General features: G+C 46.1%; 1 protein-coding gene across 1 annotated transcript in view; it reads right to left on the bottom strand.

The window, feature by feature from the left end:
• Positions 1 to 13,825, bottom strand: part of MTA3 (metastasis associated 1 family member 3) — a 256,836-nt gene that overhangs the window by 203,354 nt on the left and 39,657 nt on the right. The window lies entirely within an intron of this gene.

The following is a 13,825-nucleotide window of genomic DNA, read 5'->3' as shown; positions in this document are numbered from 1 at the left end:
GCCAAGATCGCGCCATTGCACTCCAGCCTGGGTAACAAGAGCGAAACTCCGTCTCAAAAAAAAAAAAAAAAAAGAAAAAAGAAAAAGATTTGTCTTCAAATTCACCAAAGAGAAGTATTCAGGTAGACAAGGAGTAAACTAGGGCTCATTGTTTAAGTTCCATTCTCCTTTATCTTGGGAAAGGCAGAAATGACTCAAATATTGATTTGGACAGGAGACAGTCAAATACTGGGTAAAAGAGGGCAGTTCCCCAGCAAAGTCCCCACCCTCAAGCCTAGATACTCATGGTCCTAAGTGAGAACAGGCATTTCTGTTTTCATGTCCAAAAAGTTGCCTTTTGGTCCACCATGCCTCCTATCCTGTACCCATATAAACCCTAAACCCCAGACTCCAGAAGCAGCAGACAAGAAAACAAGCAGATAAACAGCAGAATGGCATGACGGAGAGAGAAGAGAAAGAGCATCTGAACGCCGAGAAGAGTTCAGCTGGGGGTGGTCGGAGAGGAGTTCAGCCACTGTATGGGCAAACTCCAGGGGAAGATCACCTTATTTCATCCTCCTTCCAGCTCCCTATCCATTCCATTGACAGCCACTTCTGCCACTCAACAAAAACCCCACATTCTGGGCCGGGCATGGTGGCTCACACCTGTAATGGGAGGCTGAGGCAGGTGGATTACAAGATCAGGAGATCAAGACCATCCTGGCCAACATGGGGAAACCTCATCTCTACTAAAATACAAAAAAAATCAACCAAGTGTGGTGGCACATGCCTGTAGTCCCAGCTACTCAGGAGGCTGAGGCAGGGGAATTGCTTGAACCCAGGAGAAGGAGGCTGAGGCTGTAGAGAGCCAAGATCATGCCACTGCACTCCAGCCTGGCGACAAAGCAAGACTCCATCTCAAAAAAAAAAACCCAAAAAACAAAAAACAACAAAAAAACAAAACCCACATTTACATCGTGTGACCTGATTCTTCTGGAATGCTGGACAAAAGTTCAGGATACAGAAAGCTGTCACACTGGCCCTCGACCCTTGTGAAAAGGCAGAGGGTCCACTGAGCTGGCTAACCCTTAAGCTGTTCGGGGATAGCAAAGCTGGAAGAGTGCACTGTAACATACTCACCCCTAGACACTATCAGTGGGGGACGGAGGTGGGCCAGAGCCTAAAGCACTTGCCCTGGGCTCCTGCTCCTACACCTGTCCATCTACGTGCTCCCCACTCCCATAAGCAGTACGACCAGTGGTGGCAACCAAACAGACAAGCCATACCCCTGTCACATGTTCTGCGAGAGCGGGTCAGGGAACTCTCCTGTCTCACTATGAGGAAGGGCAGTATTATTGCCTAGGCCCTGGTATGGTTTGGCTGTGTCCCCACCCAAATCTCATCTTGAATTCCCACATGTTGTGAGAGGGACCCTGGTAGGAGGTAACTGAGTCGTGAGGCAAGTCTTTCCTGTGCTGTTCTCGTGATAATGAATAGGTCTCATGAGATCTAATGGTTTCAAAAAGAGGAGTTTACTGCCGGGCGCGGTGGCTCAAGCCTGTAATCCCAGCACTTTGGGAGGCCGAGGCGGGTGGATCACGAGGTCAAGAGATCAAGACCATCCTGGTCAACATGGTGAAACCCCCGTCTCTACTAAAAATACAAAAAATTAGCTGGGCATGGTGGTGTGTGCCTGTAATCCCAGCTACTCGGGAGGCTGAGGCGGGAGAATTGCCTGAACCCAGGAGGCAGAGGTTGCGGTGAGCCGAGATCGCGCCATTGCACTCCAGCCTGGGTAATAAGAGTGAAACTCTGTCTCAAAAAAAAAAAAAAAGAGGAGTTTACTTATAAAAATTAGCCAGAGGCTGGGCACGGTGGCTCACGCCTGTAATCCCAGCACTTTGGGAGGCCAAGGCGGGTGGATCACGAGGTCAAGAGATAGAGACCATTCTGGTCAACATGGTGAAACCCCCTCTCTACTAAAAATACAAAAAAAAAAAAAAATAGCTGGGCATGGTGGTGCACGCCTGTAGTCCCAGCTACTCGGGAGGCTGAGGCAGGAGAATTGCTTGAACCCAGGAGGCGGAGGTTGCGGTGAGCCCAGATTGCGCCATTGCACTCCAGCCTGGGTAACAAGAGCGAAACTTCGTCTCAAAAAAAAAAAAAAAAAAAAAAAAATTAGCCAGATATGGTGGTGTATGCTTATAATCCCAGCTACTCAGGAGGCAGAGACATGAGAATCACTTGAACCCAGGAGGGGAAGGTTGCAGTGAGCTGAATGATCATGCTATTGCACTCCAGACTGGGTAACAGAGCAAGACTCCATTGCAAAAAAAAATAGGAGTTCCCATGCACAGGCTCTCTCTCTCTTTCCCTGCTGCCATCCATGTCAAATGGGACTTGCTCCTCCTTGCCTTCCACCGTGATTGTGAGGTTTCCCCAGCCATGTGGAACTGTAAGTCCAATTAACCTTCTTTCCTTTGTAAATTGCCTAGCCTCAGGTATGTCTTCATCAGCAGCATAAAAACAGACTAATACAGACTCCCTCCTGTGTCTTGGCCACCCCAGAGGATATGGTACCTCAGAAATGCCAGTCGTCTTGGCCAGGCATAGGGGTATGCACCTGTAGTCATAGCTACTTGAGCTGAGGCAGGAGGATTGCTTGAGTCCAGGAGATTGAGGCTGCAGTGAAGTATGGTCATGCCACTGTGCATTCCAGCCTGGACAACAAAGTGAGGCCCTGTCTCTAAATAAATAAATAAATGAAATCCCAGCTATCTGAAGCTTCTTGGGCTCTAAAGGATGCAGTCTCCCAGTTCCAGAGAATTCTTGCCAGGAAGAAACATATGAACATTTTTGGGGCTCCTAAGAGGAGCAATTACTTAGGCTTAACAACTGGAGAGAGGTATTTATTCAGGCCTATGAGACATCCAGATTATGCAAATTTAGATTTTTAGAAAAGGAACCTGGGATCCACCAAACTTGAGAAATTTGAGGACTGAAATTGCCCAAGTCTTTGAAAAACTAACCAAAGAGATAAGATGGCAAACCACAACAATTTTTTTAAACAGTTAAAAATCAATTAATACATAAACATTAAGTAACTTGAGAAAACATGTTGAATGAGCATTGATCAAAATTGCTAATGGTCCCAGGGATATTGCCCTATGTCCCTTCCGCCAACTCTGTCTGGGCTTTAAAGATAGATTAGGGCTGAGAAAGGTGGCTCAAGCCTGTAATTCCAGCACTTTCAGAGGCTGAGGTGGGTGGATCATGAGTTCAGGATTTCAAGGCCAGCCTGACCAACGTGGTGAAACCCCCGTCTCTACTAAAAATACAAAAATTAGCCAAGCGTGGTGCTGAAAGCTTGTAATCCCAGCTACTCGGAAGGCTGAGGCAGGAGAATCGCTTGAACCTGGGAGGTGGAGGTTGCAGTGAGCCGAAAGTGTGCCATTGCACTCCAGTCTGGGCGCAAATGCATCTCAAAAAATAAAAAGATGGGGCCGGGCGCGGTGGCTCAAGCCTGTAATCCCAGCACTTTGGGAGGCCGAGGCGGGTGGATCACGAGGTCGAGAGATCGAGACCATCCTGGTCAACATGGTGAAACCCCGTCTCTACTAAAAATACAAAAAAAAAGTTAGCTGGGCATGGTGGTGCATGCCTGTAATCCCAGCTACTTAGGAGGCTGAGGCAGGAGAATTGCCTGAGCCCAGGAGGCGGAGGTTGCGGTGAGCTGAGATCGCGCCATTGCACTCCAGCCTGGGTAACAAGAGCGAAACTCCGTCTCAAAAAATAAAAAAAAAATAAAAAATAAAAAAATAAAAAGATGGATGAGTTTGCAACTCCACATAGAGGAACCCTGATCCTCTCTCCTGAATCAAGTATAGAAGCACATATTTTAAAAATTTATTTGTTCAAAGAGACAAAGTTGGACATTTCTAAACGTATTTAAGTTTCTGGCCAGGTATGGTAGCTCACACCTGTAATCCCAGTGCTTTGGGAGGTTGAGGCTGGAGGTTGGCTTGAGCCTGGGAGTTCCAGACCAGCTTGGACAACATAGTGAGACCCCAACTCTACAAAAAATTTAAAAATTAGCTGGGTGTGGTGGCACATGCCCGTGGTTCTAGCTATTCACAGGCTGAGGCAGGAGGATCACTTGAGCCAAGGAGTTCGAGGCTCCGATGAGCCCTGATCACACTACTACATTCTAGCCTGGGCAACAGAGCCAGATTCTGTTTCTACAAATAAATAAATAAATACGATTCTATTGAATCGTATTTATATGCCAGGTGTGTTGGCTCATGCATGTAATCCTAGCACTTTGGGAAGCCAAGATGAGCAGATTGCTTGAGCGCAGGAGCTCAAGACCAGCCTGGGCAACACAGAGAAACCCTGTCTTTACTAAAACACACACACTCACACACACACACACCACACACACACAAACACACACACACACACACACACGCACACACAAAGTTATTCAGGTGTGGTGGTGGGTGCCTGTAGTCTGAGCTACTCAGGAGGCTGAGGCAGGAAAATCACTTGAATTTGGAAGGCAGAAGTTGCAGTGAGCTGAGATGGTGCCACTGCCCTCCAGCCTAGGCAACAGAGCAGGACTCTGTCTCCAAAAAATAAAAATAAAAAATTGCATTAGCTGGGCACAACGGCTCACGCCTGTAATCCTAGCACTTTGGGAGGCTGAAGTGGGTGGATCACCTGAGGTCAGGAGTTCAAGACCAGCCTGGCCATCATGGTGAAACCCCATCTTTAAAAAAATTAAAATAGGCCGGGCGCGGTGGCTCAAGCCTGTAATCCCAGCACTTTGGGAGGCCGAGGCGAGTGGATCACGAGGTCGAGAGATTGAGACCATCCTGGTCAACATGGTGAAACCCCGTCTCTACTAAAAATACAAAAAAATTAGCTGGGCATGGTGGCACGTGCCTGTAATCCCAGCTACTCAGGAAGCTGAGGCAGGAGAATTGCCTGAACCCAGGAGGCGGAGGTTGCGGTGAGCCGAGATCGCGCCATTGCACTCCAGCCTGGGTAACAAGAGCGAAACTCCATCTCAAAAAAAAAAAAGTTTTTATTTTCTTTTTTCTTTTTTTTTTTTTGACAAAAGGTCTCTCCCATTGCCCAGGCAGTAGTGCAGTGGTGCCATCAGGGCGCTCATTGCAGCCTCAAACTCCGAGGCTCAAGGGATCATCTCACCTCACTTCCCAAAGTATGGAGATTACAGGCTTTAGCCACCACACCCTGCGGCTTGGAGTCTAGTTTTAAAAAGCCTTTTCAGTAGTCCAAGTGAGAGAAAGTTTTAAGACAAGCATCTTCGTAGCCTTATCTAAACTTGCCGATGAGCTCAGATTCACTTGTATCATTCACTAATTTATCTAAGAGAGAGCAGGAAGGAAAAATCAAATCCCATCTGACTCATATCTCTACCCTTGCTTCTCGGCTGTGGCCTTTATCTCTCTTCTGCCAACTCACTGCTGCTCAGCCACACTGGACTGGTCATTCCCTGGACATGTCAGGCACACACCAGCCTCAGGGCCTTTGCCACTCGGCTTCATCCCAAACCTTCCTCACCGGCTTGACAGCTCAAATGCACCTTCCACTTTGGGAGGCAGAGGTAGGAGGATTGCTTGAGCCCAGGAATTTGAGACCAGCCTGGGAAACATAAGGAGACCTCGTCTCTATTAAAAAACAAACAAACACATATATGATCTCCTCAGTGCAGTCTTCCCTTCCCATCCTATTAAACATCGTCATTTCTGCCCAACTCCCCAGCACTCTGTGTCACTCACTCTCTCCTGCTTTGTTGCTCTCCATAACACACCTGACATACCATATATTGTACTTTTAATTTGTGTTTCCCACTAAAATGGAAGCTCTTTGAGAAGAGGTGTGTCTATCTGTTTTATTTACTGCTGTCTCCTCAAAAGCGCACCTGGCAAATAGAAGATACTTATGAAATAAGGCGAGGCATGGTGGCTCAGGTCTGTAATCCCAGCACTTTCGGAGGCCAAGGCAGGTGGATCACCTCAGGTGAGAAGTTTGAGAACAGACTGGCCAACATGGTGAAACCTCATTTCTACTAAAAATACAAAAATTAGCCAGGTGTGGTGGTATGCACCTGTAATCCCAGCTACTCGGGAGGCTGAAACAGGAGAATTGCTTGAATCCAGAAGGCAGAGGTTGCAGTGAGCCAAGATTGCACCAGTGTACTCCAGAACAACATTCTGTCTAAAAAAAAAAAAAAGAAAAGAAAAGTATTGATCAAATGAATGACCCAAGCTCAAAGCTGTTTTGGAGAGAAAGTCTTCCTCATCTGCTATTCTATCATGAATTTTATTTTATTTTATTTATCTAATTTTTTTAGTCAGAGTCTTGTTCTGTCACCCAGGCTGGAGTGCAGTGGTACCATCTTGGCTCAATGCAACCTCCCTTCCTGGGTTCAAGCTATTCTCCTGTCTCAGCCTCCCAAGTAGCTGAGACTATAGGCATGTACCACCATGCCCGGCTAATTTTTGTGTTTTTAGTAGAGACAGGGTTTCACCATGTTGGCTAGGCTGACTTCAGTTGATCTGCCTGCCTTGGCCTCCCAAAGTGCTGGGATTACAGGTGTGAGCCACCGCACCCAACCCTCTATCATAAATTTTAAAACCTTCATTGCTTCACCAGTACTTCCACCATCAAGTCCACATCCCTTAGTACGATATTCAAGGATCGCCCTTTACAGTCTGTCCCCAATTCCCTTTCCCAGCATCATGTCCCAGCACCTTTCACCCCATTTATGCTGCCAAATCTAAGCCACCCTTACTTCCTTTAGGAGGATGTGAGCTATCCCCTTGCACCTACATTGCCAAAATCTGGCCTCCTTCCTTCTGCTGCTCTATTGGGTGAACACCTTAGCTTATACGAAACCTCCTCCCCAGGGCGCTAACACCCCGTTACACTACTGTATTGTACAATAATTCCCCCTTATCTGCAGAGATGTGTTCCAAGACCCCCAGTAGATGCTGAAACCAAGGATAGTACTGAATTTGATTGCTAGCAATCAGAACACATTTCTGTTAATGTCTTCCGCCCACAAATTTAATGCCTTTTCCATCTTAACTAAGCAATTATCACGCACGGTGGCCATAAATTTTGCAGGTTGAGGTGTGACGGCAAAACTAGCATGAATTTATTTTTCCTTCTTAACAATTTCAGTTAGAAGATTTTTTTCTTATGGTAGATCTTAGCAACCTCAGCATGCAGTTTTTTTCTTTCCTTATTAAGCTGAGAACTTTCACCTTTACACTTAAAAGAAACACTTTATGGCTGCTCTTTGGCATATCTGAATTGCCAGCACCATTACTCTTGTGCTTTGGAGCCAATATTAAGTAAAATAAGAGTTCCTTGAACACAAGCACTATGATACGGCAACCATCAATCTCATCAGCGAGGAGGCTACTAAGTGACTATTGAGCAGGTACAGCCTGGATACATTGGAGGAAGGGAGGATTCATGTGTTAGGTGGGATGGAGCTGGATGGCCCAAGATTTCATGTTACTCAGAGTTACACACAATTTAAAACTTCTGAATTGTTTATTTCTGGAATTTTCCATTTTATAAATATACATATATATATATATGTTGTTCTTTTTGTTTTTTGTTTTGAGGCGGAGTTTCACTCTTGTTGCCCAGGCTGGAGTGCAATGGCACGATCCTGGCTCATTGCAACCTCTGCCTCCCAGGTTCGAGTGGTTCTCCTGCCGCAGCCTCCCGAATAGCTGAGATTACAGGTGCCTGCCACCACGCCAAGCTAATTTTTTGTATTTTTAGTAGAGATGGGGTTTCACCATGTTGGCCAGGCTGGTCTCGAACTTCTGACCTCGTGATTTGCCCACCTCGACCTCCCAAAGTGGTGGGATTACAGGTGTGAGCCACTGCCCCAGCCAATAGTTTTATTTTTATTTAATTTTTTGAGACAGGGTCTCATACTGTCACCCAGACTGGAGTGCCATGGGGCAATCACAGCTCATTGCAGCCTCAGCCTCCCAGCTCAGGTAATCCTCCCATCTCAGCCTCCTGGGTAGCTGGAACCACAGGTGTATGCCACCATGCCTGGCTTAATTTTTGTGGAGATGGAGTGTTTTGTACAGATGGGATTTTGCCATGTCGCCCAGGATGGTCTCAAACTCCTGGGCTTGGCCAGGTGCAGTAGCTCACATCTGGAATTGCAGCACTCTGGGAGGCCGAGGTGGGCGGATCACCTGAGGTCGAGAGTTCGAGACCAACCTGACCAATATGGAGAAACTCTGTCTCTACTAAAAATACAAAATTAGGCCGGGCGCGGTGGCTCAAGCCTGTAATCCCAGCACTTTGGGAGGCCGAGGCGGGTGGATCACAAGGTCAAGAGATCAAGACCATCCTGGTCAACAAGGTGAAACCCCATCTCTACTAAAAATACAAAAAATTAGCTGGGCATGGTGGTGCGTGCCTGTAATCCTAGCTACTCAGGAGGCTGAGACAGGAGAATTGCCTGAACCCAGGAGGTGGAGGTTGCGGTGAGCCGAGATCGCGCCATTGCACTCCAGCCTGGGTAACAAGAGCGAAACTCCGTCTAAAAAAAAAAAAAAAAAAAAAAAAAAAATACAAAATTAGCTGGGTGTGGTGGCACACGCCTGTAATCCTAGCTACTCAGGAGGCTGAGGCAGGAGAATTGCTTGAACCAAGGAGGCAGAGGTTGCAGTGAGCTGAGATCATGCCATTGCACTCCAGCCTGGGCAACAAGAGCAAAATTCCATCTCAAAACACAAAACAAACAAAAAAACTCCTGGGCTCAAGCAATCCCCCCACCTTAGCCTCCCAAAGTACTGGGATTACAGGCATGAGCCACCACGTCCAGCCCATTTAATATTTTCATTTTTCATTTTTTAAAAAGTGCCCCCACAGTTTGAGTATTTCTTTTATGTATATATGCATATTTTGAGACTGAGTCATGCTCTGTTGCCCAGGCAGGAGTCCAGTGAAGCAATCTCAGCTCATTGCAATCTCTTCCTCCCAGGCTCAAGCAACTCTTGTGCTTCAGCCTCCCAAGTAGCTGGGATCACAGGTGAGTACCACTATGCCCGGCTAATTTTTTGTATTTTTTGTAGAGACAGGGTTTCGCCATGTTGGCTGGCCAACATGGTCTCAAACTCCTGACCTCAAGCAATCTGCCTGCCTCAGCCTCCCAAAGTGCTGGATTGCAGACCTGAGCCACCGCCTGCGGCCCCCTTTAATATTTTTAGACCTCAGGTAACTAAAACTTCAGAAAACAAAACCACGATGAGAGGGAATCATTGTAATGTCACAGGTTATTTGGAGTTGTCTCTCTACTGTATTGGTGGCCTCCAAACAAGCTGAACATCAGAACCACAAGGGAGTTTGTCTTATTTTTGCTAGTAGCGTTAAAGCGAACTAAATATGGCATTGGAAGGACTCCGTACTTCTAAATTTGAGTCCTCATGGACCAACTTTGACCTAGCTTAATAGGTAGACAAGATTGAAAGCCTAATTTAGGTGTATGCACCTGTAACAATAGCTAAGTCTTGGCCAATCCCAGGGGCCATACTTCAACCCTTCATACACTGTTGAGTGTTCAAATAAGGCAAATGTCCCCAGGCATGGTGGCTCACGCCTCTAATCCCAGCATTTTGGGAGGCCTTGGCAGGTGAATCACTTGAGGTCAGGAGTTCCAGACCAACCTGGCCAACATGGTGAAACTCTGTCTCTACTAAAAATACAAAAATTAGCTGGGTGCAGTGGCAGGTCACTGTAATCCCAGGTATTCGGAGACTGAGGCACAAGAATCGCTTGAACCTGGGAGGCAGAGGTTGCAGTGAGCTGAGATTGCGCCAGTGCACTCCAACCTGGGCAACAGAGCAAGACTCAGTCTCAAAATAATAGTAGTAATAGTAAGGCAAAAGCCGGACTGTAACCAATTCAGCTGTTCTGTAACCTCACTTCCTATTTCTGTTCATCACTTCCCTTTTTTTGTCTGTAAATCTTCCACCATGTAGCTGGAGTCTCTGAATCTGCTGTAATTTTGTGGGGCTGCCTGATTCGCCAAGTGTTCATCGCTCAATTAAACTCCTTTAAATTTCATTCAGCTGAAATTTTTATCAATAGAATTCCAAACCCCACCCTACACCTACGAAATCTGTCTCTGGGGGAGGAACCAGGGAATCTGTATTTTATGAAGTTCCTCCATAGACTGTAGTCATCAAAGGACAGTGGGGGGAACATCTGCAGTTCAAAGACTACATCCTCCCTGGCAGATTAGCCCCTGCTAGCTCCCTAAGCACTTTGTTCACACCTCTGTAAAGCTCTTGCTATGAGATCCCTTTGACAAGTGTCTCATTCTGCCACATTGTATAGTTATTTGCCTGCATATCCCGCCCGGATCACATTCATCCTCCTGTCTGCCCACATGTCCTATTTCCTACCAAAATGTGAGACATTGAGAATAGAGACCCCTTCTGTTACCATCACAGATTGTATGCACATGGATGCTGGGTGAAGTCTTGCAACATGCATAAGGAATAAAACCAGGAAATACCCCTAAATGGAGTGCATGAGGGAAACTACAAGTCATTTTTTTCGGTTCTTTTTTGTTTGACCAGGAAAAAAGATGACCAACTAGGAATGACCAACCTAGAAATGCCTGTAGTTTTACTAGAAAAAAGGTGACCAACTAGAAGCGCCTCTAAACGAACTGCATGTAGGAAACTCCAAGTAATTTTTTTCAGTTCTTTTTGGTTTGATTAGGAAAAAGGATGACCAAAGTTGCCAGGTTAGATGGCAGGGGATGGCCACCCCTGGATTTGATTACACACATTTTACTGAAAGAAACAGGTTCAGGGACACTCAGGGTCACAAAGCCAAGCAAACCAGAGAAGGGCATGTTTCTGGGCCCGAGATTGCCAGCATCCTACACGGGCTTCTTACCCAGTGTGGGGCCAGGCCACACCCTCCACTAATTTCTCCTGGGGCCTTTGTTAGAGTGGAGCCACTTCATTAGCATGTAACAATGGAGAAATCCAAGGTGCCCGGTGTTTTCCATTTACATTTTAAGTGCCAGCAGTCACCAGGTGCCTCCATTGTTACTGCTATTAGCTGAAGTTAATGGGTTTTTATTAAAAATCTAAGGTCCTCCCTCCCTCCTTCGCTTCCCTACCAGGTTATCTGAAGAGTGAATTCCCTGATCAGACAATCGCCCTTTCAGGAGTGGCTCTGGGAAGCTTCTTTTAAATAGTACCATTATCATTGCGATTAGTGTTACCTGGAGCCTGTCTTTCATTTCTTGAAATCTTTCTGGGAAGGCACGTTCCCGATACCCATCTTAAAAGAATTTCAATAACCAGAATTTCCAGTCCGAAGGCCTTCCAACTGCAGTGTGGCACTGTGGGAGGTATGGAGGTCTCAGGTCAGGGGGCTTAATCAGGAATCTTTTTTTTTTTTTTTTTTTTGAGATGGAGTCTCACTCTGTCCACAGCCTGGAGTGCAGTGGCACAATCTTGGCTCACTGCAACCTTTGCCTTCTGGGTTCAAGTGATTCTCCTGCCTCAGTCTCCTGAATAGCTGGGACTACAGGCACATGCCACCACATCCAGCTATTTTTTGTATTTTTAGTAGAGACGGGGTTTTACCCTGTTGGCCAGGAGGGTCTTAATCTCTTGACCTCATGATCCCACCGCCTTGGCCTCCCAAAATGCTGGGATTACAGGCATGAGACACTACGCCTGGCCAATCAGGAATTTTAACCTAAATCTCAGCCTGCAACCTGTAAGCCTCAATGTACACCCATATATGCAAGCTATCCGCTTTTGTAACCCAAGCTTCTTTGAGGAACATATCATGCAATCTATTGAAAATGACGTGTCAACTTTAAACCCTCTTGAAAACCTGACATGTACCAGGCACTAAACTAGAAGCCTTACACATTTTATCTAATGAGGCAGGCCTTATACCCTTATTTTACACATAAGAAACCAGATTCCTCTGCTATCTCACCCCCGAAACACTCACACGCTTTTAACTCCAACTCATTGATTCTATCTGGGAACCTCCCACTCTCCCTCCCGTCTCTCAAACATAGCCTTCTTTGCCCTAGTTCTTACCCAGAGCGTTTCTCTCCCAAATTACTGACAATTCCTTGCGGTTCCTTTTTTTTTTTTTTTTTTTGAGACAAGGTCTCTGTCGCCCAGGTAGAAATGCAGTGGTATTATCATGGCTCACTGCAACCTCAGCCTCCCGGGCTCAAGTGATCCTCTCACCCCAGCCTCCTAAGTAGCTTCCAGCACAGGTGCATGCCACCATACCCTGCTAATTTTTGTACTTGGCTCTCACTATGTCGCCCAAGCTGGCCTCAAATTCCTGGACTCAAGTGATCCTCCTGCCTTGGCCTCCCAAAGTGCTGGGATTATAAGTGTGATACCTGGTTGGGATTGAAAATCTTAATGGTCTCATGACCAAGCTGTTTTCTGCAGCTCTCATCACCTGAATTTGGAATGCTGGAGGCCCCTACACTTTGTGAGTCCTAAACAAATCATTATGTTGATCAAAAAATGATCACATAAGGTCAGATATTAGCTGGTTGTCAAAATGTCAGCTATGAAGTTGTCCTTACAAGGTTAACAAATTTTCTAGACAGAAATATAGTTAAAATTAAGCATTAATCAGGCTGTACTTGACCCATTTCCTTGTAACTGAAAACCATATAGCACAAGATACTGACCATTTGCATCCCCATTGTTCCTATAGATAGAATTTCTGATATCAGAATCATAAGGCTTTTGTTTAATAATTGCTTAAAGTGGCAAGGTATATCACTGCTTAAAAAAAATGCTGGGCACAGTGGCTCATGCCTATAATTTCAGTACTTTGGAAGGCCGAGGTGGGCAATCACCTGATATCAAGAGTTCAACTTCAGCTTGGCCAACATCTCTACTAAAAATACAAAAATTAGCCAGGTATGGTGGCACATGCCTGTAGTTCCAGCTATTTGTGAGGCTGAGGTGTGAAATTGCTTGAATCAGGTGGAAGTTGAGGTGAGCTGAGATTGCATCATAGCACTCCAGCCTGGGTGACAGAGCGAGACCCTGTCTCAAAAAAGAATGGAAGTTATTTTTGGCATTTTAGTGCCTAAGTACAGGTACATCAAAGCATGACACTGTAACTATCTTTTTTTTTTTTTTTTTGAGATGGAGTCTCACTCTGTTGCCCAGGCTAGAGTGCAGTGGCCATGATCTTGTCTCACCACAACCTCTACCTCCCAGGTTCAAGTGATTCTCCTGCCTCAGCCTCCCAAGTAGCTGGTACTATAAGGCACGTGCCACAATGCCCAGCTAATTTTTGTATTTTTAGTAGAGATGGGGTTTCACTATGTTGACCAGGCTGGTCTCGAACTCCTGACCTTGTGATCCTCCCATCTTGGCCTCCCAAAGTGCTGGGATTACAGGCATGAGACACCATGCTCCGCTAGATTGTAACTATCTTTTTTTTTTTTTTAAAGATGGGGTTTTACCCTGATGGCCAGGCTGGTCTTGAACTCCTAACCTCAGGTGATCCACCCACCTTGGCCTCCCAAAGTGCTAGGATTACAGGCCTGAGCCACTGCGCCCAGCCGGTCTCTATCTCTTGACCTGGTGATCCGCCTGCCTTGACCTCCCAAATGCTGGGATTAAAGGCGTGAGCTACTTCGCCCAGCCCTGATTATAACTATCTTAGAAGAATACATTGTTATGTAATAGCGGGAAATATCTGGACGTTCTGCTGTCATAGAAGTTTGTCCTCGCAGGCAAACTAAAGCCGTTCC

Source organism: Saimiri boliviensis, chromosome 1 (genome assembly GCF_048565385.1).
Source record: "Saimiri boliviensis isolate mSaiBol1 chromosome 1, mSaiBol1.pri, whole genome shotgun sequence".
Taxonomy (NCBI): domain Eukaryota; kingdom Metazoa; phylum Chordata; class Mammalia; order Primates; family Cebidae; genus Saimiri; species Saimiri boliviensis.
The sequence above is the reverse complement of the archived record's forward strand: the minus strand, read 5'-3'. Positions and strand labels throughout refer to the sequence as shown.